This window comes from Alosa sapidissima, chromosome 2 (genome assembly GCF_018492685.1).
Source record: "Alosa sapidissima isolate fAloSap1 chromosome 2, fAloSap1.pri, whole genome shotgun sequence".
In the NCBI taxonomy this organism is placed as follows: Eukaryota; Metazoa; Chordata; class Actinopteri; order Clupeiformes; family Clupeidae; genus Alosa; species Alosa sapidissima.
The window spans coordinates 1,819,054-1,829,438 of NC_055958.1; the positions used below are offsets into that span (position 1 = coordinate 1,819,054).

A 10,385-nucleotide genomic window follows, 5' to 3' on the forward strand; every position below is an offset into this window, starting at 1 on the left:
GCATGCCATGACATCATCTGCACAGTGCAAAACCAAACCACAGACAGCAGAGCCTGGCATGCCATGACATCATCTGCACAGTGCAAAACCAAACAACAGACAGCAGAGCCTGGCATGCCATGACATCATCTGCACAGTGCAAAACCAAACAACAGACAGCAGAGCCTGGCATGCCATGACATAATCTGCACGGTGCAAAACCAAACCACAGACAGCAGAGCCTGGCATGCCATGACATCATCTGCACAGTGCCATGACATCATCTGCACAGTGCAAAACCAAACCACAGACAGCAGAGCCTGGCATGCCATGACATCATCTGCACAGTGCAAAACCAAACCACAGACAGCAGAGCCTGGCATGCCATGACATCATCTGCACAGTGCAAAACCAAACCACAGACAGCAGAGCCTGGCATGCCATGACATCATCTGCACAGTGCCATGACATCATCTGCACAGTGCAAAACCAAACCACAGACAGCAGAGCCTGGCATGCCATGACATCATCTGCACAGTGCAAAACCAAACCACAGACAGCAGAGCCTGGCATGCCATGACATCATCTGCACAGTGCAAAACCAAACCACAGACAGCAGAGCCTGGCATGCCATGACATCATCTGCACAGTGCCATGACATCATCTGCACAGTGCAAAACCAAACCACAGACAGCAGAGCCTGGCATGCCATGACATCATCTGCACAGTGCAAAACCAAACAACAGACAGCAGAGCCTGGCATGCCATGACATCATCTGCACAGTGCAAAACCAAACCACAGACAGCAGAGCCTGGCATGCCATGACATCATCTGCACAGTGCAAAACCAAACCACAGACAGCAGAGCCTGGCATGCCATGACATCATCTGCACAGTGCAAAACCAAACCACAGACAGCAGAGCCTGGCATGCCATGACATCATCTGCACAGTGCAAAACCAAACCACAGACAGCAGAGCCTGGCATGCCATGACATCATCTGCACAGTGCAAAACCAAACAACAGACAGCAGAGCCTGGCATGCCATGACATCATCTGCACAGTGCAAAACCAAACAACAGACAGCAGAGCCTGGCATGCCATGACATAATCTGCACGGTGCAAAACCAAACCACAGACAGCAGAGCCTGGCATGCCATGACATCATCTGCACAGTGCCATGACATCATCTGCACAGTGCAAAACCAAACCACAGACAGCAGAGCCTGGCATGCCATGACATCATCTGCACAGTGCAAAACCAAACCACAGACAGCAGAGCCTGGCATGCCATGACATCATCTGCACAGTGCAAAACCAAACCACAGACAGCAGAGCCTGGCATGCCATGACATCATCTGCACAGTGCCATGACATCATCTGCACAGTGCAAAACCAAACCACAGACAGCAGAGCCTGGCATGCCATGACATCATCTGCACAGTGCAAAACCAAACCACAGACAGCAGAGCCTGGCATGCCATGACATCATCTGCACAGTGCAAAACCAAACCACAGACAGCAGAGCCTGGCATGCCATGACATCATCTGCACAGTGCCATGACATCATCTGCACAGTGCAAAACCAAACCACAGACAGCAGAGCCTGGCATGCCATGACATCATCTGCACAGTGCAAAACCAAACCAGACAGCAGAGCCTGGCATGCCATGACATCATCTGCACAGTGCAAAACCAAACCACAGACAGCAGAGCCTGGCATGCCATGACATCATCTGCACAGTGCCATGACATCATCTGCACAGTGCCATGACATCATCTGCACAGTGCAAAACCAAACCAGACAGCAGAGCCTGGCATGCCATGACATCATCTGCACAGTGCAAAACCAAACCAGACAGCAGAGCCTGGCATGCCATGACATCATCTGCACAGTGCAAAACCAAACCAGACAGCAGAGCCTGGCATGCCATGACATAATCTGCACAGTGCAAAACCAAACCACAGACAGCAGAGCCTGGCATGCCATGACATCATCTGCACAGTGCCATGACATCATCTGCACAGTGCCATGACATCATCTGCACAGTGCAAAACCAAACCAGACAGCAGAGCCTGGCATGCCATGACATAATCTGCACAGTGCAAAACCAAACAACAGACAGCAGAGCCTGGCATGCCATGACATCATCTGCACAGTGCAAAACCAAACCACAGACAGCAGAGCCTGGCATGCCATGACATCATCTGCACAGTGCAAAACCAAACCACAGACAGCAGAGCCTGGCATGCCATGACATCATCTGCACAGTGCAAAACCAAACCACAGACAGCAGAGCCTGGCATGCCATGACATCATCTGCACAGTGCAAAACCAAACCACAGACAGCAGAGCCTGGCATGCCATGACATCATCTGCACAGTGCAAAACCAAACCACAGACAGCAGAGCCTGGCATGCCATGACATCATCTGCACAGTGCAAAACCAAACCACAGACAGCAGAGCCTGGCATGCCATGACATCATCTGCACAGTGCAAAACCAAACCACAGACAGCAGAGCCTGGCATGCCATGACATCATCTGCACAGTGCAAAACCAAACCACAGACAGCAGAGCCTGGCATGCCATGACATCATCTGCACAGTGCAAAACCAAACAACAGACAGCAGAGCCTGGCATGCCATGACATCATCTGCACGGTGCAAAACCAAACCACAGACAGCAGAGCCTGGCATGCCATGACATCATCTGCACGGTGCAAAACCAAACCACAGACAGCAGAGCCTGGCATGCCATGACATCATCTGCACGGTGCAAAACCAAACCACAGACAGCAGAGCCTGGCATGCCATGACATCATCTGCACGGTGCAAAACCAAACCACAGACAGCAGAGCCTGGCATGCCATGACATCATCTGCACGGTGCAAAACCAAACCACAGACAGCAGAGCCTGGCATGCCATGACATCATCTGCACGGTGCAAAACCAAACCACAGACAGCAGAGCCTGGCATGCCATGACATCATCTGCACGGTGCAAAACCAAACCACAGACAGCAGAGCCTGGCATGCCATGACATCATCTGCACGGTGCAAAACCAAACCACAGACAGCAGAGCCTGGCATGCCATGACATCATCTGCACGGTGCAAAACCAAACAACAGACAGCAGAGCCTGGCATGCCATGACATCATCTGCACGGTGCAAAACCAAACAACAGACAGCAGAGCCTGGCATGCCATGACATAATCTGCACGGTGCAAAACCAAACCACAGACAGCAGAGCCTGGCATGCCATGACATCATCTGCACAGTGCAAAACCAAACCACAGACAGCAGAGCCTGGCATGCCATGACATCATCTGCACAGTGCAAAACCAAACCACAGACAGCAGAGCCTGGCATGCCATGACATCATCTGCACAGTGCAAAACCAAACAACAGACAGCAGAGCCTGGCATGCCATGACATCATCTGCACAGTGCAAAACCAAACCACAGACAGCAGAGCCTGGCATGCCATGACATCATCTGCACAGTGCAAAACCAAACAACAGACAGCAGAGCCTGGCATGCCATGACATCATCTGCACAGTGCAAAACCAAACCACAGACAGCAGAGCCTGGCATGCCATGACATCATCTGCACAGTGCAAAACCAAACAACAGACAGCAGAGCCTGGCATGCCATGACATCATCTGCACAGTGCAAAACCAAACCACAGACAGCAGAGCCTGGCATGCCATGACATCATCTGCACAGTGCAAAACCAAACCACAGACAGCAGAGCCTGGCATGCCATGACATCATCTGCACAGTGCAAAACCAAACCACAGACAGCAGAGCCTGGCATGCCATGACATCATCTGCACAGTGCAAAACCAAACAACAGACAGCAGAGCCTGGCATGCCATGACATCATCTGCACAGTGCAAAACCAAACAACAGACAGCAGAGCCTGGCATGCCATGACATCATCTGCACAGTGCAAAACCAAACCACAGACAGCAGAGCCTGGCATGCCATGACATCATCTGCACAGTGCAAAACCAAACAACAGACAGCAGAGCCTGGCATGCCATGACATCATCTGCACAGTGCAAAACCAAACCACAGACAGCAGAGCCTGGCATGCCATGACATCATCTGCACAGTGCCATGACATCATCTGCACAGTGCAAAACCAAACCACAGACAGCAGAGCCTGGCATGCCATGACATCATCTGCACAGTGCAAAACCAAACCACAGACAGCAGAGCCTGGCATGCCATGACATCATCTGCACAGTGCAAAACCAAACAACAGACAGCAGAGCCTGGCATGCCATGACATAATCTGCACAGTGCAAAACCAAACAACAGGAAACTGAGGTAAGGTGGCATTTACCTAGTGCTTCTTGACTGCTCATTTTCCCACACTTTTTGAAATTGATAAAACTATATATTGCACACACATTCATTAGGACTTGCAATTTGACAGTGTACAATGTACTGTGTATTTGATAAACATGACAGTGAAGAGAGAGAGCAGGAATTAACTGGGAGTGATAGATGGGGAGTGTGTTCAGGTTAGATTCAAGCCTGTTTATGATATAAGAGTGATGATTTTCACGAGAGATATGTCTATAAATTTTAAAATGTTGTGTTTAAATTGAGAATTGTCTGCATGGAAATATGATGCTCATCACTAATATGTTGAATGGTTTTAGTTGAAGGGTACCAACATCACAACATTTTCTTGAATTTCCCCTGGGGATCAATAAAGTATCTATCTATCTATCTATCTATCTATCTATCTTTAAAATACTATACATCTGTGTTGAGAGTTACTAAGCTTTTTACCTTACCATAACGTTCCCAAAATCACTTTGATAGCACTTAAACAATTGAATAAACAATTGTTAGTACCATCACTCTCAAGGCATATGTCAAGGCAACATATCCCAAGAATCTTTTGACCTTTAGCTTTGTAAAATCATTGACTTACTCCAAATGCAGTTTAACTGAGCTCAGGCATATGCTAAAATGTTGCTATGCTCTTACTCCAAATGCAGTTTAACTGAGCTCAGGCATATGCTAAAATGTTGCTATGCTCTTACTCCAAATGCAGTTTAACTGAGCTCAGGCATATGCTAAAATGTTGCTATGCTCTGAACGGTGAACTACATGCTAAGACATGCAAAGTGCCTGTAGGCCTATTTGTTTGGAACATGCTGATGTTTGGCATTACATTTGTGAAGTCTTCAACTCCTGATGTCACCTTTCAAAGTGGACTTGTGGTTATTTCCAGGCCCAATATGAAGCATACACATTGCTAAGGATATACACTATGGCTAGAAGGTAGGGAAGCACAAAAGGCGGAGGAGGGGTAGGGGAGCATTTTTGATTCAATTTAATTGAGACATAGAAGGATTCATTTGACAATGTAAAGCACTGTACAGATTGTACATGGAAAGATTGTCGTGTATGGATTCTCAAGAGTTCAAGCTTTCAAATGGTGTATAATTATGACCGCCGCTAGCGAAGCTAGCGAAGCGGTCATATAGGGATTGTCAAAGTTTTTTTTTTTTTTTTTTCCCCCGTCATCTACTTCCTGAATTTTTGGTCAACGATACCCAGGACACCGAACCACCGGGGCACATGAAATTTGGTGGGTATGTAGCCCCACTAGACTTTTACGGAAAAATTTCGTTTCGTCCCCGGGGGCCACTCCCCCCCCCCCCCCCGTGCTGGGCCCCCCGAACCGCAAAAAAAGCAGTTTTTCCTTAATAACTACCTGAACCGTGGCACTGAGGATGAAGAATATTTTATGGTATGTTGGTCTCAAGGGCCCACATCAATCTGGCCCATAATCACTCATTTGTGATTTGCACCCCCCCCCCCCCGCGGTAAAAAATGAAAATGCAATATTATTCTGCTTTAATCGCCCCTATCTTCAGTTAAGATGTTCAGAACCGCACCAAATGTTATGTGTATGATTGACCTGGCATTCTCTGGGGGTATGCCAATTTTCGTAGAATTTCATCCATGGGGGGGTCTAAAAAAATTAGGTTATGTGTACATTTAGTGACACTCACTGGCCTGTAGATGGCGGTGCACACATATACACATGCACACACACACAGGCACCCACATACTATCGGTATTAGAACGGTCGATCCATAATTACAAATTCAGTAGGATTAAAAGAAAGCCAAAATAAATATTCATCATCATCATCATGGCTGCATTTCCAGTATTGGCGATAAGTAGTCGTTTGTCCACTAGATGGCGCGTCGTTGCAGTGAGACGTAATTTTGTTGGAAGTTAAAAGTGGGTTGGAAAAACAATGGACGCTTCATACAAGGAGTGTAGTTTACCGCAGAGAACGTCTAATAAGGATAGGATGATGTTCACATGAAGTGTAATGCCCATTTCTTCTTGAAGCCGAAATAAATCTGAGGATGTTTATCGGACATGCTTGGTTTTTACTGCAGGTACGTTAATCTTATAATATCAATAAGGACCTAGGTAATGTTACCGTTAGCGTTGGTTGAGTGATGGAGGCCAATTTGATTGATTGCATTTGTAGAAAACTATAAATGCGGTTATACCAAGCAAATTGATAGCAGCACTGTTTGTATCTTTCGACTGTCATTTGTTGCACGTGCTACAAAAATCATTCTGTGCAATGGAAGATTTACCAACGTTACACCGGTCTGATACAGTTTTGCCTATACATGCGTGAGACTGAGACGCCTGTTTATTTTGTTTTAAGTGCGTGCAGGGTGTGAGAGGGGAATCGATGTGCTTTGATTCCAGCTTGGTAGTTGTAGTCTGTGAAATTAAAAAGCACGTGTGTGTGAAGTATCCAAACAATGACACCTTCATTTCATTATGGCTGCTTTAGCAACACACCTTAAGCTACTGTGTAGTGGGTCCCATTTAGAAGTGGCTACTTCATTCGCGCTTTCCTTGACTCATGGAGCTGCGTGAATTTTATTACAACTTTTCGCCACGATATGGCAGTTTAAGTCCGCTTGATACTGTAAGGCGTAAGCCATTGGTTTCCAAAGGAGATTTTATTTGTGTCGCCAGCATAGCCTATTGACAATTTATGTTGTAAATAGGCCTACATTATACCTGTAGCTTAGGGAAGCTAACAGCTTTCTATTAGGATCTAGTTTGTTAGTTACAGTTTTGTCATAACTCCCTGATGCATTTTTGCATTTAGAATAGCCAGAGCGTGTATATCTCAATCGGAAAATTAAACAATATCGGGTGCCTATGGACTAGGCTGGGTGAACCCAGCCTGATCTGCCCGCTATTTATTTTTTGATTTCTTAAAAGATTGAGCTTGGTCTGGTGAAAGCCTCAGTTACCTCAGTTACACAATGCAAGAGAACATGAATCAGCCTATATTTGCACGAACAATAACGGACAACAGCTCTTCAACTTTGGCCCGTTAAAATGTGTAAGTCTAGCGACACATTTCATCAAGGCCCATTTGGACATGTCAGTTATTTGCACCACTGGGTAGATGTAAAACAGCATTTCGTTTCAGACTACTGTTACTTAATTTGTGCATTAACACGTTTCAGACTACTGTTACTTAATTTGTGCATTGACAATAAAGTATTACATGAACTAAAGATTACTAAAATCTTATGTACAAGAAGAAACATTCACAAAAAATCCATCCATCCAAAAATGACCTTTGTTTTTGATAGCTGTTGAAAACAGCATGGAACTGACAGAGATGTTTTTGTTTATAAATAAATAAATAAATAAATAAATAAATAACATTATGCTGATACCTTTTGCTTTTCCCAAATACAATGTAGCCTACAGGTGTAAGTGACCTTTCATCAATCCAGTTGCAATGGATGAACTGTGATGAACTGCCCTACTTGTGATTGTTTAGAGATTTTAAAGGTTTTATAACAATGCTACATCTTCTTTGGCTATTCTACAATCTATTCACCTTTTCAGCACCAGTAGGCTACTTTCTGTGCAGCCGCACACACACACTCAGGCATGCCAAACAAGCATACACAAAAGTTTCAAGAGTGGGGGATGGAGTAAAATATGGAGACAAATTGAAGTGTGATGATTTATTTTCGCAGAACGGATGTACAGGACTGAGCGGCGGTCATATTTTGTACCGCTATGCGGTACATCTAGTATTACTATGCTATAGCAATATGGTGTATACAGTTGATTTATAATGTTGGGGAGAGGTGAGGAGGGGGGTAAGCGTTACGTGGGTGGTATGCTGTCTCATAACAGGTAAGGAGCTTGGCGAATTGATATATAACTGTAGTGCGGCCAAAAAACCTGCATATATCTGAAGAATAATTAACATTCTAAATGGCCTATCACAATAAGAAATTCAGCCAAATAGTATTAGTTTTAAACTATGTTATGTCATCTTCTGAACATTCATGTGCTGCTTATTAAACATGTTATATTTAGGATAAAGGAAGAAACATATGTACACATTTACTACAGTTTTATTTGATGTTTTGATTTGTCAGTAGTTAAGTAGATCATGTGTATTTACTGTAATTCAAAGTGTTTCTTCAAAATGCCATGCAAGAGTTTCAGTTGCAAAGAAGCGGCATTTGAGTAGGAAACCACAGGGCAGAGTGGGTAGGCTGAGATGAGCGTGTGAGTTTCCACCATTAGGTTTACACCAACAATGAATCTCTGAGCTGATGTATGGTTATAGTTTCCAGGTAATATTAAATAAATCTATGTCAAAATCAAAATATATAAATGTACTTATATTATTATCAGTACTATTTAGGAAAAAGGAAGAAGCTACTTGTAGCTCATAAGCCTGGTAATAGTGTTTAAGCAATCGAGAAACTAGCGAAATTCCTTTAACAAAATTTGAATGCCAGTGCTTTCTATATGAGAATGTTCATAATTTCTTCTCTCAAGTTGGTAACCCATATGCACCCCCCACAGGGAGCTACACAACAGCCTGCCCCCTCCATATCAGTGCCTCCCACACTACCCTCCAGTAGGCCCACCCACTGATGTACTGTAGGCTAGACAGTGCAGACACCTTCAAAAGAATGACAGTACTTGCATCACCTACTTGTATCACAGTACTTGCTAGGATCTACTTAAAGTGCAGATGAACAGCTAAACAAAGCCGCTGGAAATTCAAGGAGCTTACATCTATATTTCTCCATAAACCATAGAAGGATGTAATCAGAAGATGCTTTTAAGGAAGGAAGACTTCTGATTTTCAAGATATCAAATTTTGGATAATATTTCCTGACCTGAGAAAAAGGATTCCCAGAAACTTTGAACACAGAAACTGTGAATATAGACGATTTCTCTCGTGATTCAACTTCTCAAAATATCATTATTAGAGTTCAATTTAGAAGAGACATTCTTTTTTTTCACTCATAATACACCTACATAAACATGACACACCTTGTGCATGACGTACCAGAAATCTTCTTGAGTCTGATAAAAGTGAAAAACATTTTTGTGCTCATTGCTATACTCTACTTGGTCAAGAGTTTATTTGAACTGGACTTTGTATGCTCATGTGAACCTGAAATAGCAAAGCATGAAGTTGGATTTATACTCTTGCCTATCCTCATAATATGTCTAGTCGTTTATCTATTTGAATCTAATATTCAAAATGTAACTAAATGTCAATTTTGCAACGTGTTACTATACATAATTAGTATCGCCTGCACTGCAGCATCATTCTGGTTCAGCGCTGTCCTCTTAGAGGGAGATTGGTGGTTGTGTGTTTTCACAAAGAATGTGACTGAACACCAGAGGATTTCCTGCAAGGATCCACGTAACTTCACCACAGAGGAGAAAATGATTAATGCACTCTATAAAAATGATTCATTTGTAAGTACCAATTCATCAGCTATAATAGTTGTTTGTAGTTATTCACCTTATTTGGTTGACAAAAATCTCAATCAACTATAAGACATTGCTTTATACAACATTGAGGAATCCGTTTTCTTTTAATGATAACTTTGATTTAGCCATAATTCACCCTAATGTGGGCATATACTGTAAACAGAGACTATTAGCGTGGTCTCAATGTTTTGACATATTTACTAAAGTAGTCCTCTTTTTTTCTCTTTTACACAGTTCTGGGGGTTGGTTGTCATCACAGCATCATTACTTCTGTGGTGTTTCATTCCTCGACTTGCTCGGTGCTGCAGTAAGAAATGTTTCCCGCCCTTCTATGCAAAGTTTTATGAGGATTCACTACGGGAGGCAGTAGAGAAACATCTTAAAGAGGAGTTAACCAAAATAGCTGAAGAAAGCGCAAAACGGTTATGTCTGATCCCCCTTGAAATGATAAGAGGTGACCCAAGACTAATATTCAGAGACGGACAAAACCATGAAGATGAAATTGAAGAGGCTTGGAGGACAATCTCTTCACCAGATTTGTATGCACAGGCTGTGGCAGCA

General features: G+C 43.8%; 1 long non-coding RNA gene across 1 annotated transcript; it reads left to right on the plus strand.

Moving 5' to 3' along the window:
• Positions 1-8,182: 8,182 nt before the first annotated feature.
• On the plus strand, positions 8,183-10,131 carry LOC121694464. Its single transcript, XR_006025763.1, has 2 exons — positions 8,183-9,809; positions 10,059-10,131. It is a non-coding gene; the product is annotated as an uncharacterized LOC121694464 (long non-coding RNA).
• Positions 10,132-10,385: the final 254 nt, after the last annotated feature.